Source organism: Archocentrus centrarchus, chromosome 2 (assembly GCF_007364275.1).
Source record: "Archocentrus centrarchus isolate MPI-CPG fArcCen1 chromosome 2, fArcCen1, whole genome shotgun sequence".
Lineage (NCBI taxonomy): Eukaryota > Metazoa > Chordata > Actinopteri > Cichliformes > Cichlidae > Archocentrus > Archocentrus centrarchus.
Genome location: NC_044347.1, coordinates 900,003 through 919,748, shown reverse-complemented (window position 1 = coordinate 919,748; position 19,746 = coordinate 900,003). Strand labels below are relative to the sequence as shown.

At 43.9% G+C, this 19,746-nt stretch overlaps 2 pseudogenes; both read right to left on the bottom strand.

The window, feature by feature from the left end:
- The window catches only part of LOC115791158 (NACHT, LRR and PYD domains-containing protein 12-like), a 1,329,445-nt pseudogene that overhangs the window by 814,037 nt on the left and 495,662 nt on the right, over positions 1-19,746 (bottom strand).
- LOC115791525 (E3 ubiquitin-protein ligase TRIM63 pseudogene) lies at positions 397-1,568 on the bottom strand (annotated as a pseudogene).

Below are 19,746 nucleotides of genomic sequence, written 5' to 3'. Positions count from 1 at the left end.
TTTTCTGGGACAGAATCAGAGGAAACCTGCAGCTGAAACAGGAAGTGTTTCACGGGTCAAACTGTCAAAGCACACAGGTTCAAAGGTCACATATTTAGGGGCTGTTGGTTTGGTGTCTAACACATGTCAGTTTGCTGTGAAACTCAAAAGAATAACCAGCTAACCTTCCTCCTCCTCCTCCTCCTCCTCCTCCCAGTCACCTCTCTGTCCCCTCTGCTCCCAGCATGCCTCGGTGCAGCTGCCTCTGAAACCCGACCTCCCCCAAAAGCCCCTCGACTCATCTATTCCAGACGGTGGAGAAAATAACCAGCCGCCTCTAAACGAGGCCAGGAGGCGTTCACTGACCCTGGGAGATTTATTTACGCCTCACACAGTGGATAAAAACATGAGGACATGGAGCATTCAAAGAAAACTTTATTCACACATTTCAAGTCAGTCCAAGTTTTACAAACAAGATCAATAAAGTTTTACAAATAGAAAAATCTGTATAAAAATAGAAAACAGTTCCTCTTCATCACTCCTCCTCCTCCTCCTGTTGGTGTGTGAAGTCCATGCGGCGGAGCAGCGCCTCCACGTCCTGCGTGTCCAGCCTCAGATGCTCCATGCTGTCGTAGCTGGGCTCCGGTGGCTGCAGATGCTCCGCCCTCGCCGCTTGCTCCGCCTCCTGTCGCAGCTGCTTGGCGGCCATCAGGAACTCGGCGACGCCGCTGCGCTCCACGCTCTGCTGCAGCTTCTCCTGCAGCTGCCGGCTGAGCTGCAGCTGCTGCTGGTAGCGCTCGGACAGCGCCCGCAGCGCCGCCACCTTCTCCCGCTCCTCACAGCTGATGCGCTCCAGCAGCTCACCTTTGCGCTGCTCCAGGAGGGCGTAGAGCAGGTCGAAGCTCTCGCCCAGCCTCCGCCTCTGAAGCTCACCGTTCTCCCCCACAAGGCGCCGCATCTCCTCCATCTGCGTCATGGCCACCTGCACGCAGCTGTTCCCGGCGGCCAGCAGCTCGATGGCGGCGAGCAGCTCGCTCTTCTGGGTCTGGTAGATGGAGAGCAGCGGCGCCACCTCGCAGTCCTTGTGCTGGCCGAACACCTTGCACATGGAGCAGGTGGGCGTCTGGCAGCTCACGCAGTAGATGTTGATGCGCTCGTCCTCGTGCTCCTTGCAGCGCGGCCCCTTGGCGTCCTGGTCCTTCAGGGGCGGGTCCTCGTCCGCCTGCTTCTCCTGCTGCTGCTTGTAGATGTCGATGATGTTCTCCACTAGCAGGTTCCTCTGCAGTCCGTATACGCCGTGGCGGTCCAGCATCACCTCGAAGCGGCAGGTGGGGCAGCGGAAGGTGCCCCCGGAGAAGTGGTAGGGGTTCTTGGACTCGTAGAGGTCATTGGCGCAGCCGCGGCAGAGGTTGTGCTGGCAGGGCAGGATGACCACGGGCTTGGTGAACATGTCCAGGCAGATGGGGCAGCTCAGCTGCTTCTCCAGGTTCTCCATGGTGCCGAGCGGCTGCTCCGTCCTGATCTCCATGGTCTGAGTGTCTGAGTTATTCTGATCTGAGGCGCCCGCGGCCCCTCAGCCTTTATACCCCGGGGCAGGGCAGGGATCTGCCCCCCCTCGGCCTGTTTGTCAGGAGAAAATAACCTCCAGCAGCCCCTCCTGCTGCAGCACATGTCCTACTGAGGAGGAGGCCCCGCCCCCTCCGTGACATCACACATCGTGACTGCACACTGGACAACAACAACAACCTGAAGAGTTTACAGGAGGCTCAGACACCTGCAGCCAACATGTGGGACACAACAGAGTCACATGACCAAGAAGGATGGTGACATCATGGTCTCTAAAACTGAGGAATAAACCACAAATACAGCAAAAGACAGGAAAGCTCGACCTTTGACCCCAGACCCCCCACTCTCTGTTTCTGTGTGTGTGTGTGTGTGTGTGTGTGTGTGTGTGTGTGTTTCATAACAGCAGTAAACATCATGCGCCTTACAGCAGCTGCAGATTTCTCTGCTGTCAACTTTTATTGTGAAATGTTTTTTACTGCCTAAAAACAGGAAGTGGAATGTTCAGCTTCAGGTTTCATAACACGGCGTCCACGATGACATCACCAACAGATAAACAACATCAGCTGACACTGTGACCCTCTCACTCTCTAACCCACTTTGTTTCATGGGAACTTTGCCTTCATATGGTGATGATGTTCAGAGCCTGAGGTTCAGGTCTGGGCTTTGGAACCATGGTTCTCTGAGTCCAGCAGAGCTCCACATGAAGCTTTCAGGGCTGACACACACATTTAAGCTCTGTTAGAAACCACAAACGCCCCCTGCAGCAGTTTGATGTGTGTCTGATCATCACTGAAGGAGCTTCAGTGCATTGTGGGTAAGTTTTCAGTGTCTGCTCAGAACAGGTGAGAGCAGCTTACCTGCACCCTACAGCGGGACGTCCTCCACCCGGGGCTCCTTCATGGTTCAGAGGTCATGCTGTGTTTCACAGAGCAGACCCTCCATCAGCTGCTGCTGTCCCACACTCCACGCTGAGCTCACAGTGGTGGAACAATGGCTCCATCTGCTGGACGTCCTGACAGGAAACATCCTCCCAGTCTGAGCTGGTGGTGCAATGATGGTGAGAGCTGAACCACATAATACAGCTGCATGAAGATCCAGCTGTGCTTTCTGCAGACCTGCTGCTCGTCCTCAGGGCCTCACCTCCACATATTTACCCTCAGACATCTCAGAGACGCTCCACCAGTTTCTACATGATAGATAAAAAAATGAGGCCAGAAGGTCTGAAAGCAGCATTAACACAATGAGAGCAGGGAGCTGACCATGACTCCCATTAAGAAGAGGAACTGAGGAGGAATGACCCCTGACCCTGACCAGAAGAAAACAGACAAAAGAAACTCATGAATAAAATGGTAAATGGACTAGTTCTTATATAGTGCTTTTCTACTCAGTCAGAGCACTCAAAGCGCTTATACAACACGTTTTTACATTTACCCATGCACTCACATTCATACAAGCACTTCCATGTTAACTAAGCTAAGCGCTTTTTTTTTTTAAATTATATAACATCCACACACATTCACACTCCAACGGAACGGTTGGAGAGCAACTTGGGGTTAAGTATCTTGCCCAAGGATACATTGGCATGTAGCCTGGAGTAGCCAGTAATCGAACCCCTGACCTTCCGATCAGTAGGTGACCTGCTCTACCTACTGAGCTACAGCCACCCTGAATAACTGAACTGGACTCAAACTGATGATGTCATGTCTCCTGTGGAAGCATCGTTTTCTACCCCAGCACTTCATACAAGTTTTTATCCAAACTTTCAGCACCAACTCGATGGTTCATGTTTGCCTCCAAATCCTGAGATGGTGGCTGAACATGTTTCTCCTCCAGCTGAGCAGTGATGACCTCACCGATCGCCTCCATCAGGGTGGCAGTTTCCATCATGAGCTCCTCTCACTTCAGTCACAGAGCCTGCTCGCCCTCTCCGTGCTGATGCTCAGGTGGGAACAGGTAAGCAGACCGCGTCTGTGCAGGTTCTCAGTCTTCAGGCCAGCGTGGTCTGCACACAGCGCCCACAGAGTGCAGCCGGTGCCCGGCCGTGACCTCCGTGAGTCTGAGGAGCTTCATTCAGGCAGGTCTGGGTCCTGACCTCCTCTGTGCTCATCACTCCTGATGACTGGCTGGTTCTCCAGGTTTGGTGCAGATGGGGAAGATGATGAGGATCCAGGAGGAGAGTATTGAACACACTCCTCACTTCCTGTTGTGAGTCACCCCAGTAAGTCACCAGGGTATTTTTGCATGACAAAGGTGAAAGGTCTTCAGACCCTTCATGAAGATACGTGTCAGAAGCATGGTGTTTGTACAGGAGGCATGCGGTCTCCAATGATCCTCCAGCTGAAATCCAACACACACAGGTGAGTTCCTCTGAGTGTAGCTGGAGGTCTGAGCTGATGTTCACACAGAGTTCAGGTGTTTCCTTCATCTCCAAAGCTGAAGCCTCTCAGCTGTGTCCACTCTCACTCACAGGGAGGCCATTTCTCTCCTCCACAGGCAGCAGCTGCAAGCATGAACCCTGAAGCTCCACCTCCATCACATCCTCTGCAGGTGGTGCTCTCAGAGTCTGCTGAAACATCTCAGACGGCAGCTCACAGGAACCAGAGCGGCCTGAGTTTTGTGCTCCACCCACAGCCAGCAGCTCCTGATCCTATAAGCTGAGAACAGCTGCAGAACAGCTGCAGAACAGCTGTGTGTGCTGTGGGTCAGAGAGAGAACCGAAGGCTGCAAACAGCTCGGCTCCTGCTGCTGAAAAACCACAGAGTCACACAGAGACTCCCCGTGCCCGTTGTTACCTGTTGTTACCTGTTGTTACCTGTAATAAATAAATGATGTTCATGGCAGGAATCAAACGTCCACAGGTCTGTGAACGCTGCTCATGATGAAGGCACTCAGTAAAAAACATCTGCAGAGTGACCAGCAGGAGGCGCTGTTTGCTCTGATAAACTTTATTCTCTCTCTGTGTCACACACACACACACACACACACACAAATAAAGCTTAAAGGGATTTTCCTACAAATTAAAGGTCTGATTGGGAACTTCTGTTTGCTGACCTTTGACCTCCACACTGACGGCAGCGTTCATGATGACAGACATCAGTAATCTGACCTCTGAGCTGTTTCAGTGGCAGCACAGGAGAAATGTGTTTACAAAATAAAAGCCTGAGCTTATCTGATGCAGCAGATCAGGCCTGCCTCCACTCGCCCTCCTCCACAATAAAAGCCTGTGTTTACCTTCCTGAGGGAACAGCTGCAGGTTCAGCTTATCTTCACCTTCATCACCGTGACTACAGCTCCTCTAACACAGCAGCACAGAGAACTCCTCCTCCTCCTCCTCCTCCTCTTTTAAACTGCAGTCTGATAAAAAAAATCAGCTCGTTACACTTTATCAGGTTTTTCATAGTTTCCAGTTTTTCCCTGAAATGTTTTAATATTGTTAGAATATTAAACTCTCTTCTTCTTTTTATTCTCTGTAATTTTTTGTTTTTAAACATAAATAAAAATAAAACTATAGCGTTTTAAAAATTCCTAATGATTCATATTTTTATTTATGTTACTCTTTTTATTTCTGGAATTAAAAGATTTGAGTTTATTCTCCTGTTATGATTCACTTTAATTCACATTTTTTCATATTTTTTGGAATTCTTTGCATTTTTAAAAATATTTTATTCTTTTTTCTAAAGTGTTTATATCAATATTAGTTTCATTATGTTGTGATTTTTTTTAAATGTTGTTTTCAGATTTTTTTACCTCAGTTTGATCAGATTTGAACGCTGATGAAACATAAACATGAATATGAAGCTCAGACATCTTTGAATAAAGTTAAACTTTATTTAATCATCAGTGATCTGTTTATCACAAAAAATCTGAAAAAATACAAACAAATTTAACAAGGAATGAAACTCTTTTTTTCATTCTCAGCTTCATGCTGGGCTGAGAGGATGAGGATGAAGAGGAGGATGAGCTGTGATGAAGCTGCAGCTGTGAGCTGGGCTCCTCACAGCGTCAGCGTCTGAACTCTGTGGGAAAAAATCAGCTTCACTCTGATTTAAATTTAATTTTCATGTTTTTTGTTGCTTCAGTTTTTCAGATGCTCACTGCAGTTTGTTTTTCTATTCTTTAGAATATTTTTCATTTTACATTCTTTAGATTGAATCTTTAATCTAAATCATTTTTATGTTTTTATGAATGTAAAATCAGAGGCTGCAGATCAGCTGCTCCCAGGAGTCCACTCAGAAAACAGAGGGTTTAAGCTGCAGCCTCTCTGAGTGTACGTCTGCTGCAGGATGATGTTCAAAAGGTAAAAATCTAATAAAAAGCCACATTTTCACACTCAGAGGAGCTCTCAGCTGTTTCATGTTTTTAAAAATGTTCTGAGCCACCTGGAATCTTCTGGAAGGTGTTCCAGGACTCTCAAGGATGTCTTTTAGTTCTACACGTTGGTCTTAAGCTCCTCCCACTTTTCTTCTTCTTTGTACCTGAGTATCAGACAGGTGAGGGCCAAGGTTATAATAGTTTTGAATTTAATAAGAGTAGTTTTGCTCATATTTATTCATGTTTATTTTTGTTTAATGCTCAGATTACTGTCTGCTGCATAGAGGAATGAGCCTGTTGGCCTCCTCACAGCCTTACTGTGGCTCCTACAGCAGAGGTCAGAGGTCAGAGCAGATGTGGAGGGTCTGATCAGACTTATTGATCAGGTGTTTTCAGGTGTTTACTGAGCTGCTGTGACTTCATGCATCAGCACCTGCTGAGCAGCGGTTACAGCGTCATTTGGCCCACAGGTGAGAGTTACCTGTACTTATTGAGCAGGATCATTACTGCAGACTCTCTCCTCTGGAATAAAGCAGGCTGGGAGGAATGCTGTTGTGTAACCGTCGGGAGCGGCCACGATTGTTTCCAGATAGTTTGGATGTGAGCTCAGCCTGGCAGCTCCCACTCTGCAGATGGAGGCCAGGATGGGTCTGAGGCTCGGCCAGCAGGAGCTCTGACACGTCTGAGTGATGAAGGTCTTCTTCTTCTTGTCCTGCAGCTGTTCAGCTCTTCTCATCATGTAGATCCACCTCTGTGGAGCTGCTTCTTCTCTTTAACACAGTTTCACACAAATCCATCATCATCCATCGCTTCCTGACAGAAAGCGCACGTAAGGTCACAAGGTCAACACGTGCTGTTCCCACTGGCCAATCAGAGTGAATGCACTGCTCTTACAGGCTTATTTTATTCTGAAACAATTTCTAATAAAGACTTTTTTATGTTTTCAGATAAGAAATAAAAAATAAAATAGATACACAGTAAAGGAGACGTCCTGCAGGGAGCTGCAGACCCACAAACCCCGACTGCTGCCTCCACCCTCTGGTCTCAGCAGCCTGCAGGTCATTTAAAACTGATGGACCTGAGTGCTCACATTCACTGATCTGCAGATCGCCTTTTAAATATTAAATCAGTTTGTGCAGTTTTCCTGCTTTGCTTATACAAATAATGTAGTTGCTAACTGTTTTTTTTTTTTTTTACTTTATAAGTTTTTAAGTTACAAAACATTAACAAACATAGACAATATATCAATATACCTTTCCCTTCCCAACCCACATCACACACACACAAAAAAAAGGGGGGAGATCTCCAGGGAAGCAGACAATACCCTGGTGACTAGACTGACAGCATTATAAAATGTATTATGTAGAATCTAATAAAGGCACTAACATAGTGTCCACATAAGACAAATAAGGCAGCCAAATCTTAGCAAAGGTTTTACAATCATTTCTAAGACAGTAGGTAATCTTTTCGAGTGGGACACAGTTATTCATCTCTGAGAACCACCTGGAAATGGAGAGTTGGGAGTCAGACCTCCACGTAATAGCTACACACTTTCTGGCAACGCATAGAGCCAATTCCAAAAACTTCTGCTGACATTTTCTTAGTTGTGTACCCAGATTTGTAAAATCGCCTAATAAACATAGTTGAGGATCAGATGGAAATGACAGCCCTATAAGTTTTGACATAATATGAGAGAAGTCCTGCCAGAATGTGCTTACCTTTGTACAATTCCATGTGCTATGTAAGAATGAACCCTCTTCAATGCCACATCTAAAACATAGATACGATAACTCTGGTTTATATTTATGTATTTTTTGCAGCGTAATATAAGTTTGATGGAGAAAATTATAATGGGTCAGCCTGTACGTAACTGTTAACATAAAAGGTAGATTTATTCTTAATAATGCAGGTGAATGTAACACTAATGTTACCAGTCCTGACTGTTACATTTGTGTCCTCCTCAGCCATGAGTGCACTTAGATATGAGTCTAAACTCATGTCTAAGTACACACTCGTGGGTCCCTGGCTTTATCATATTAGAGACAATTAGTAGAGAAAAGAGCCGAAAAAACTTAATTGATTTTAATAAAACAAAGCTAATATAATAGACAAATGCCTTGATCATCCCAAATTGAGGTATTTTATGCAAATTATGTTAAATTGTTGTTAAATTTCAAGAAAAAGTTTCCATGAGAAACTCAGTTTTAGTGAAACCTTAAAAAATAAAGGTTAGAGAAAAAACAGAAGAGTTCATGTGAATATTTTATGACACAAAGCTGAACTGAAGACACAAAACAAAGCTGCTGCTCTGCTACAGAGTAAAACATCAGGAACTAAAAAACCTATTTATGAAAATGTAGGATCAAATAAAATCACCTGATTTACTCTTTTGTGCATTTACATTTATTTATTTGGTAGATTTGTTTAAAGCTAAGATTATAAGAGAAAAGCAGAGAACATTTGAATTTTGAATGTATGAACAATTGGATATTAAATCAAACATTAAAGGAAAAATCCCAAAAGCTAATGATATAAAATCAATATGCCCTTTAGATAAATAAGGTAAATGAAGGTAAATTAGTGAGACAGAAACAGAGTTTATGTCTCAAAGGAGGGATATGAACTAGGAGAAGAGTAAAGATTTAACTAATAAAGATTTCTCAGTTTCATTGTAACAGGAGCCTGAACAACATCACCGGGGCTGCAGAGACTGGATCAGCTACCAGTAAAGAAACTGGTGCAGATGGAGGTGTTGAAGATCATACCAAGCTCTCCTGAACAGACTGACCGCTCTAAAGAAAAAGGCTCCTGGTTCCACACGACCTCAATGAGAAGGTCCAACTGCAGACAAACAGGTGAACTGTAAGTTCCTTGATTTTATATATGTTTCTTTTTATGTTTGCTTCTACCTTTAGTCTTTAGTGTGTTTGTTTTCATTTTATTCCACAGCTATAACACATGCACCCATGTGCAGATTTAAACTGTAGGATTCTAGGATGACCAATCATAGACTGTGTGAGCTTTAGCATATATTTTATTTTTCCCTTATTGTTGATTTAAAATGCAAATGCAAGTAACTAGAGGAATGTCTGTAAAATACATACACAATGAAGACATGGTTACACATAACCATAACTAAATTCTGAATGATGTATTGTTTATAGAGCAACCGCTGCAACTCAGGTGAATTAAAATAGGTTCACCTTTAGTAGAGAAATTTAGACTGGGTTAAACTAATCCAGACATCTTTAACACACTGAATAATAGATCTTTCAAACAGACACTTCTGCTGTTAAATATGTCTCCTGGAAAATTGTAGTGTGTAGATTTTAATCTGGTAGTCTTTGAGTAGGGTGTTATATTTAGTGGGTAAAATTAATAAATAAAATCATGTTGAATAGTTAGACCTGATCAGACCACAGGTCAAATTTAAATATTGACCCCTAAGGCCTGCAGCTCAGACTCAACTTCCTAAATTAAAGACAGCAGGATTATAAAACTGGACTAGTTTTCATGGATACCAGTATCTGCTCCCTGTGTGCTGTTATAAGGAGAGTGTGTTTTTAGCAGGAAGAACATGTCTGAAGGTCTGTCCTGTTGGAACACGCCAGTCTGACAGGATATAACAGAACCTGGTTTAAGACAACAGGAGGCTGGAAGGCCGAAGTTTGGGAGACACAGACTGTGTCCTCAGTTTTCCAGGAGGAAGGAATGGTGTCTGAATGAGTCCAGGCTGTAATAAAACAATCCACCTGAAAGCTTCTTTATGCCTCAGAGTTCCTGGTGGGGTTCTTAACAAGTTTAAGGTTTATGTCACTGAATGCCTTTGGGCCAAAATTAAACCAAACTTAGACTGGGTTAATTATTAAATCAGGGATGTGGATCAACTTTAATAGAGAGCTATTAAAGAACTTTTAAAGAACAAAACATCATTGACAGCACAATAAAATGACAGATGTTACTTGTGTGGTTTACTCAGTCTAAATAATATTTAACCAGCAGTTCAATTCTCCAGAGCTGTGTGTGTGTGTGTGTGTGTGTGTGTGTGTGTGTGTGTGTGTGTGTGTGTGTGTGTGTGTGTGTGTGTGTGTGTGTGACCTTGTTGAAGTATAAACACAGATTACAGAAGTCAGTGACTCACAGAAATATAATCTGAGAGTAACTCTGGTTTGTTATGACTTATTGTGCTATAAATACATTATAATCATTGTCTCTGCGTACATGTGAGATTTATTCTGATTCTTTAAGATATTAAATGTCTTACTTTGTTACTTCCTTCACAAACAAACTTATTACCTGTCAAGTACTGACAGGAAGTGTTGATGCTGATTAAAAGTTATTTATTTGACACATTGACATAATGATCTGTAATCAAAGTAATCAAAGTAACCCTGTAACTCTATTATTTTATCAAAGTAATCATAAATCACTTTTTCAGCTCAGAGATTTTAAATACTTTAAGAAATAATATGAACAAAGTTTTAGAACAAATATTTGAAAATCAATACTGAAATTATCAAAGTGAAACATGTTGAAAAATTGGGAAAAGTTATTAATTGAATTGAAATGAAGTCGTAACTTAAATCAAATGGTGAGAATGTTTCTCTAATGGTAAAGAAATGATAATTGATTGGTTCAAACACAGCGAGCTGCAGAGCAGGTCAGATCTGCAGCTCTGAGCTCCAGTCTGAAGCTGATCAGTCAGTTTGATCCTCACAGGTCAGCTCTGCAGCATCTGGGCTAAAGCAGCCGTTCAGTCCCAACCAGCTGTGACAGCTGCTGCTGCATGGGGCTCAGTGGGTTAAAGTGTCTGTCTAGTAGTGATGTTCGATACCACAGATTTCTTTTCTGATCCAATACTGAGTCAAATTCAAGCTGGTATCAGCGATCTGATACTTATTACAAAAATCTTAAATGAAATAAAATAACAGGGAAATACAAATGATGGGCTGTTGAACACTGACTGCTTTAGACTGAACTGTGCAGTGTCTCCAAACAGCCTACAGCACTGGAACACTTGGTGTTTGTATTCCACTCACTGGGCGACTCAAATTAAAACTGCCAGGAAAACATTTTAATAAATAAATACCACAATAACTGCATGTTTGTCAATATTCCTATTTTTTAAAATGATCATTTAACAAATAACACAAAGTAAACTGATAATAAATAATGTCAGATATTTTATTTGTAAAATGTTATTTTTAAATTCATCTTTTTTATTTCTCCATAGAAGTTTTTTATCACAGTGGCTCCTTATTATTTAATCACACCTAATAAACCACTTTCAGTTATCAGGTACTTTAGGAAAGCTTACTTGAATAAATCTTGTTTTTTTTTTTGTTTTTTTTACCTCTGTGAGATTATCTGTGAAATTATCTGTGAGATTATCTGTCAGATTATCTGTGAGATTATCTCACGTAGGCGTGTTACAAATATTACTCCAAGCTGAAATCATGCAGCTGTGTTGAAGCATGTGTTTATTTCATTCTTAATAACCTGTCCAACTCAAACAGTGACGGTGCTGAAGCTTAAAGCTCCACGTTTCCTGTCTGTACCTGGATGCTTCCTGCCTGCAGCACCTCAGGTCTCCGGTGTCCTGCTCTAACAGCAGCACTGAGCTTTTTCTCTCCTCCTCCGTCCGCGTCATCATGTATTCAGTCCTGTGGTGAATTCTGAGGTGTTTAACGAGGTTAACTTCTCGCTGTTTTCACACAGTTTGTGTGACTGTTCGTGGAGCTGAAATAGCTCCACACGTGACCATTACACTGTGTTTATGTCTGAGTGAGCAGCAGCTGCCCTGGGCACTACACACCAGGCGGAAGAAAAAGTAGTTCCCATCATCCCCGTCTCATTTAGGCAAGATCTCAATATTTTAGATACTTTCTAACGTGTTCTTGATAAGATACATTCTCTCAAATGACTGAAGTATCGAAAGTATCGATACTTGGATGTGAGAATGGATTTTAAAGTGTAAAGGTCTGCTCTGAGACGTATCGATATTTCAGTATCAATCCGCACATCTCTGGAGCTCGCTGATGTCTTTGTGTGTTTGGAGAGAGTTGCAGCTTCATCTAAAGGTAAGCAGGAGCTACTTTAATGTGAGCTCAGCTCATCTGCAGCTGAGCTCCTGAATGAGCTCTTCTGCTGCTCTCCTCGGTGTCTGTTCACTTTATGGTGAACACGCTGAGAGGAGAGTGAGAGAGTGTTTGGAGACCAACAGCAGCTAATCATTAGCTCAGCATGCTGGCAGAAGGTGGAGCACAAACTCTGTTTCTCTGCCTGCTCCAAACCTCTGCAGCCTCATTTCTGCTTGAAGGAGAGCAGGAAATAAATGAGAGCGATCTGCTGCAGGATCAGGGTCACAGGAAACGTTATTGAGGAGCACAGCAACAACAAAGTGACGTCAAACTCCGGGACACGACCGCAGGGTGATTAACGCCTATTTACTGCACGGACACCGCAGCGCTGCCAGTATAACCAGTATAACCAGTATTTGCTGTGTCAGCGTGAATAACTGTGATTCAGTCTGAAGCTGATCGTGTTTGCTGTTTGCTCTGGGCCAGTGTGACATGAACCACGCAGACACACACACACACACACACACACACACTCACTGATACGTCACCGCGTCAGCCATGTTGGATGTGATCTGCGCTGTAAGGTGATCCAGGTGAATGGACTGAACTTCATGAAGAGCCTTTCTACAAACTTCTTTAAGTTACTGCGTCTCAGATAATCACTGATACAGGGGTGTTCATCCAGGCTGGAGGGCCGCTGTCCTGCAGGTTTCAGATGTGTCTCTGCTTCAACTCACCTGAGTCAGATACAGACGTCATCAGCAGGACTGTGGAGAACCTGACTGCATACTGAGGAGGTCATTCAGCCATTTGACTCAGGTGAGTTGGATCAGGGACATTTCTACATTACATTTCCAGGAAGCTGCACGTCAGGCTGTTGTAGTGTTTCAGAGGGGTTTGTAGTTACCATATCCCTGCTGTACAAATATAACACAGCAGTGTGAATCCACTGTGAAACAGGTGTGTACTCTGTGTATCCGTTGGCCCTTTTCCATCAGTACTTACTCAGCTCGACTCCAGTCGGCTCAGTTTTTAGGGTTCTCCATCGGGTGGTAGTACCTGGTACCAGGTACTTTTTCAGCTCCTACTCAGCCGGGGTTCCAAGTGATCTGAGTCGAGCTGAAGATGTGAGGTCAGCAGACGGTCAGTGTGAGTCTGTGTGTGTCTGCCAGTTTGTTATGAGCACACTGACTCCTCCACAGAGACTTTAGATCAGGATGCACCAACTACACCTGCGCTCCAGGTGGTGAACCTGATGGAGCAGAACAGGAGGAGCTTCTCGGCCGTGGAGTCTCCAGTTGTCTTTGTTCCCAGCAGAGTAGAATCCAAACCTCACTATCAGCTCTCCTTCCAGGAACGATGAGGCTGATCTTCTGCTGTTTTTCACTCCAAATCTCATGAGGTTCAGATGGAGCACCAAACTGCAGTTCCTCAGTCAGTGGAGGTGCAGCAGTGCAGTTTGTCAGCAGTAACTGGAGGCTGACACACTGACTGAAGACATTTAGTCTGAGTGGATCTGAACTAGGGCTGTAATAATTCAGTTTTAATAATATAATACATTTCATTTGTAAGAACCTTTATGACACCCACGGACACTCCACAGGGGTAAGAACAGAACAATCACATCAAGCACAAACAGAAATGACCAAAGGAGCTGAAGTGAGTTTGCGTTCTTGAACAGGAAAGTTTTGAGTCGTGATCTGAAAAAATGAAGTTAATATTGCAGATGTTTGGTGGGAGAGAGTTCCACAGCTGAGGAGCAGAGCAGGAGAAAGCTCTGTTCCTCATAGTACTGAGGTGGGCAGGCCAACAATAAGGTGGATAGAAGAGGAGGAGCAGAGGAGGAGGTGACGTGAAGAAATTTGGCTAGATAAGGAGGGGCGAGGTTGTGGATGGCTTGTAGAGGATTTTGAAATCTGAATCTAACTGTGAGCCGGTGGAGTGGGTTTTGGTGATGATGTGAGCGGCTGAGATTTGAACCATTTGCTTCTGGAGGGATTTGTGAGGGAGGCCAAATAGAAAAGAGTTACAGTGATCAATACAGGAGGTAACTATGAACAGTGATGGAGGTGGCAGCAGGGAGAGGGAGTGGCAGAGATGATTTATGTTTGTAGGTAGAAATATGCAGACTGTGTAATATCACTGATGTGGGGTGAAAGGATTGAGTGCTGTGACAGCCAGACTCTTAACCTGAGGGGAGGGAAAAACTAAGGATCTGTGGATGGTGAGGGAGAAACTCCGACTCTGGATGAGGTGGATTTTGTTCGAGGCAGAACTCAGTTTTGTCACTGTTTAATTTAAGGAAGTTTGAGGTGACCCAGGATTTGATTTCAGGTAACAGGTGGTGATGGAGGAGGGTGAGAGGGAGGAGTCAGCTTTAGTGGTTAAGTAGAGCTGGGTGAAGCAATGGAAATGATGCTTAATGTGTGGAAGATGTTGCCAAGAGAAACGAGATAAGTGATGAAAAGTGATGAGAAATAGAAGCAGAAATGTCTGCATTTGATAAGGAATGTTAGTCGTCTTTAATGGTGAACAGTCATTGGTTAATCCATTCCTGTTCAGTTAGGAGCATTTGGACCTGGGAATAATGTCGGGCCTAAAGACCGGATACAGGTCAGCCAGCAGTTCTGTTTTTGGTGAAAACGGTTCATTATGGTTGTGACCTTCCTTCATGGCCGTGATGCTGGTTCTGTTTGGTTGGTGATTGGTTGGATACTCACTAATTAGCTTTCTATGCTGGTTCTGTAAGTACACAACCAACCAGCACTGATAGTTGTGCAGCAGCATTATGTGTGCTAATCACCTTCTGTTCTTGTGCTGGTGTTTTATCTGTGGTGCCGACAGAAAGCAAAAACGCTGGGACTTTTTCTCTGCCGCTTTACCAACTCTGCCATTATTTTGTAGACCGGTGAGCAGACACACAATGATGTGGTTGAAGGTGCAATCACAGTGGCAGAGCTCCTGGTTAAAACTGCTGAAGCAGAAAAAGTGATTTCATATCAACCCACAAGGATTTCAATAAACTGACAACACGAAAACGAAGAGAATTTGTTAGTTTTTGTTTTGTGAACCCACAATACAGTTTGTTAGTTATCCTTTTTTCCTTTAATTATTGTTTTATTTCAATTCAACTTTATTTGTATAGCACCAAATCACAAACAGTCACCTCGAGGTGTTTTTGGCCCTTGATCTGAACTTTCCTTCTCGATGGTTTCCATCTTGCTCTGACTGCAGCTGTAACAACACTGAGTCCAGCAGGATGTGCACAAAGCATTTTGACAGACACACAAAGCTGGACAGCTTTTGTTGTGAGGGTTTGGAGAGAGTGTGTCTCTGTGTGTGTGTCTGCATTCACTTTGTTCCTCTAATAGAAAATCAGTGTGCAGATGTTGATTCCTGCACTGACTGCTGTTCTTCAGCCTGTAGAAACCATCCTGGAGCTGCTGGAACAAATGAATCTTCTAAATGTTGCTTTGCTCAGGTTTTTGTTTGCTCTGGTTCTTTTTGTCAGGATCAAATACAGTCGTCTCAGAGACGTCAGCATCTGAACAGGGACTCCAACCACAAACCTGTGGGTTACTAGTCGGCTCTTCAGACCTTCTGTCTTTGTTTCCAACAAGTTTCCACCTCCTGTTTCTAGATGCCCACCCTAACATAGCAGGCTGGAACCGGCCGTGTCCCACAGAAGTGTATAAATCCAAATGCAGCCTTAAAGGGCTCATTCCCCCAAACAGTGCAGTGTGGTAGCTTCTAATAAAGATCTGTTCTCCTGCAGCTGATCATCAGGAGGAGGAGAGTCTGACGGAGCAGCAGAGGAACATTTTCAGCCTCTACAGAGGAAACAATGACTTCAACACAACAGGTGAGAAAAATCTCAGTGTTACACTATTATTGAAACTGTGTGACTTCATCAGCTGCTGTTGGTTTGGTTTATTATGGTCCCAGTTAGCACTGAAGTTACAACAAGACCAAAGAAAAGGTCACATTTTAACAGGACACTGAAACAAAAACATTAATAATCAAGATTCAGATCAAACCGGCGCCTGGGTGGTTTAGTGGTGAAACCACTAAACCACCCGTTGCGGCGCAGGTTCGCGTCCCGGCCCGTCGCCACGTGTCTTCCCCTGTATCTTTCCCCCATTTCCTGTCTGTCTCCACTGGCGATAAAAGCTGCTGTGGCCAAAAAAAGATTCAGATCAAACCCTCAGTTTATGACACAATACATCATTTTCATTGAACACTGTTTGATCTATAATGTCATTTTCATTTCTGTTATAATTACTGACTTGATCCACCACGTTCTAGGCCACTACCGAGAGGGCTGCTATGCCGGCATGATTGCTTGATTGACGCGTCTCCGTAGGTTAAAAAATGAGTGCCATACAACATTCATGCAGTGCAGCTCATCTCATTTATTTCAGATTAGTGTCCGTAACAAATAAGCACTTAATAGCTTGACACAAACAACTTGTGTGCAACTAAAAGAGGCTCAATTGATGGCCACCCGCAACCTAAAATTACGGTGACGGTCAAAAAACTGTGTGCTTCCTCCTGGCTAGCAGCACACCTATTTACCCTGTCACCTCTCACTGCCCCCTAGTATGCAGACCCTCAAACTACAATAAAATAATGCAAATCAAAATAAAAGACAAGAAAAGGCTTACAATTACACTGTGTGCAGAATTATTAGGCAGATGAGTATTTTGACCACATCATCCTTTTTATACATGTTGTCCTACTCTAAGCTGTATAGGCTTGAAAGCCAACTACCAATTAAGTAAATCAGGTGATGCGCATCTCTGTAATGAGGAGGGGTGTGGTCTCATGACATCAACACCCTATATAAGGTGTGCTAAATTATTAGGCAACTTCCTTTCCTGTGGCAAAATGGGTCAGAAGAGAGATGTGATGGACTCTGAAAAGTCAAAAATTGTGAGATGTCTTGCAGAGCGATGCAGCAGTCTTGAACTTGCCAAACTTTTGAAGTGTGATCACCGAACAATCAAGTGTTTCATGGCAAATAGCCAACAGGGTCGCAAGAAGCGTGTTGAAAAACAAAGGCGCAAAGTAACTGGCCATGGATGGAGGAAAATCAAGCGTGAAGCTGCCAAGATGCCATTAGCCACCAGTTTGGCCGTATTTCAGAGCTGCAACGTTACTGGAGTATCAAAAAGCACAAGGTGTGCATTACTCAGGGACATGGCCAAGGTAAGGAAGGCTGAAAAACGACCACCTTTGAACAAGAAACATAAGATAAAACGTCAAGACTGGGCCAAGAAGTATCGTAAGACTGATTTTCCTAAGGTTTTATGGACTGATGAAATGAGTGACTCCTGATGGGCCAGATGGATGGGCCCGAGGCTGGATCAGTAAAGGGCAGAGAGCTCCACTCCGACTCAGACGCCAGCAAGGTGGAGGTGGGGTACTGGTATGGGCTGGAAGAAGTCGGTATCGTTCAAGAAAAACATGAATTCCATGCAGGACAATGCTCCATCACATGCATCCAAATACTCCACAGCGTGGCTGGCCAGTAAAGGTCTAAAAGAAGAAAAAATAATGACATGGCCCCCTTGTTCACCTGATCTGAACCCCATAGAGAACCTGTGGTCCCTCATAAAATGTGAGATCTACAGGGAGGGAAAACAGTGCGCCTCTCTGAACAGTGTCTGGGAGGCTGCTGCACGCAATGTTGATCGCAATCAGATCAAGCAACTGACAGAATCTATGGATGGAAGGCTTTTGAGTGTCATCGTAAAGAAAGGTGGCTATATTGGTCACTGATTTGTTTTTGGTTTTGTTTTTGAATGTCTGAAATGTTTATTTCTAATCTTTCTGTTATATTGGTTTACCTGGTGAAAATAAACAAGTGAGATGGGTACATAATGATTTTACATAAATTTATGTTTCCTCCTTTTTTTTTCTGTCTATGCATGGCTGCGTGTACTGTACTATTGTCACCAATAGGTGGTGGTAATAGATCTAGTAGGTGTTTGGAGGCTAGCAAAAAAATTCTAGTATTAATGGAGTTTGACGGTTGAGTTTGTTCCACGACTGCATTTCACTCACTGCCTCTATTTGTATCTGTCACTGCAGGACCAACATGGAGCGAGAAGTCAGCGCTCTCAGGAGGCTGACAAACCTCACAGAAGGACGAGAGAAAAAAAATACACCTGTGATCAGTGTGGGACGGGTTTTAGTACAAAGTGTAAATTAAAAACGCACCAAGTCATCCACACTGGAGAGAGACCGTTCAGCTGTGACTTGTGTGGAAAGTCTTTTACCTGGCCTGAAAGCTTAAGAAATCACCTACTCTTGCACAGTGGAGAGAAACCGTACAGCTGTGATCAGTGTGGCAGAGCTTTTACTTACAGTAGCACCTTACGGCTTCATCAAGTTTCCCACTTTGGAATTAAAGCATACAGCTGTGACTACTGTGGAAAAGCTTTCAACCGGCTAGCGTACCGAAATGCACACCTACGCATTCACACTGGGCATGATGTGTACTGCTGTGATCAATGTGGCAAACTGTTTGGAACAAACTCTCAGTTAAAACAGCACATGTTTACTCACAGTGAGGAGAGACCTTATCACTGTGACCTGTGTGATAAAGCTTTTAAATCGCCACGTTCCCTGAAAGAACACCAACAGATCCACAGCAGAAAGAGACTCCACAAGTGCAGTTACTGTGAGGTATGTGTTTTTATTTGGATCTTGTAATTTTAGCCTGACTGTTTGGAACAACTCTGCTCATTAACTTGTGTTAGCATGTTAGCAGTTCTACTGCATGTAAAGGCAGTGCTTGGAGAGTCATCACATTTTAATTTCAGTTCTGAGTTTCTCTTCCATGATCATAAAAAACTAAATTATTACTATGTCTAGTTCCAAACATTTATATCCAGTGTTCTAGCTAGCGGTTGATTGCCAGGCGCTTGCTGAGATGCCCTTGTGCCTGGCTGAGGATTTCACCGCTTCACTTTCGGAGCTCTGCTGTCACTGCATTTAGCAAAGAGGAGCGCACCCACGGACTCTGCCCTGGCAGGTCGCTGCTATTATCGCCACTTGCGCCTGTATTATTTCACCGCAATTTCCAATTCTACCTCAGAGCACGGGCAGTTTAATTCACAATGTGCACGGGTGATCTTGTTACGGTCGTGCATGTGCTTGATTTGGAGAAAACAACCCTTTAACACAAGTGGATTGCTGACAGGTTTTTCCACACCTCCTCTGCTCTGTGCTGTGAGTGTGCGTGTGTGCAGAGAATGTCCGCTGTTGTTTTTTCTTCAGCTGCCATTAGCACTAGCGATCCTGTGGTGTCGGAAGCCCCCTCTCCACCCCCCCCTAAGTAAAGAGGGGCTCCGTCAAAATGTTTTTTATGCTTTAATCTCTGATTAGCGACTAAAAATAGACCTGCAATAGAAACATCATTTGAAGGATGCTTGTGAATCAAAAGCATTACAGTATTAAGCTCATGCAGCCCTCAGTTTTTCAACAAAACACAGCAGCAGCTGTTTCGCGTGCAGTCTGTCTGCACTAGTGCAAAGAGGCTGAGCCGTTACTGAGAGGGTAAGCTCAGATAGAGCAACCAGGGAACAGTGTTAATATATAACACTTGACATTCCCTTTTTCTTACGAGTTAGGGCGATTGGACTTCCCTCTCCCAGACGGCTCCAGAAGCATCTGTTTGACATTGTCTGTTTCTGCAATAAACCTCACGTATGCACTAAGACTTTGTTGCAAAGGATTTCTTCAAGAACATGCACACCCAACAAAGACACAGCAGTGGTAGTATTGTAGTTGTTGTATCCCAGTA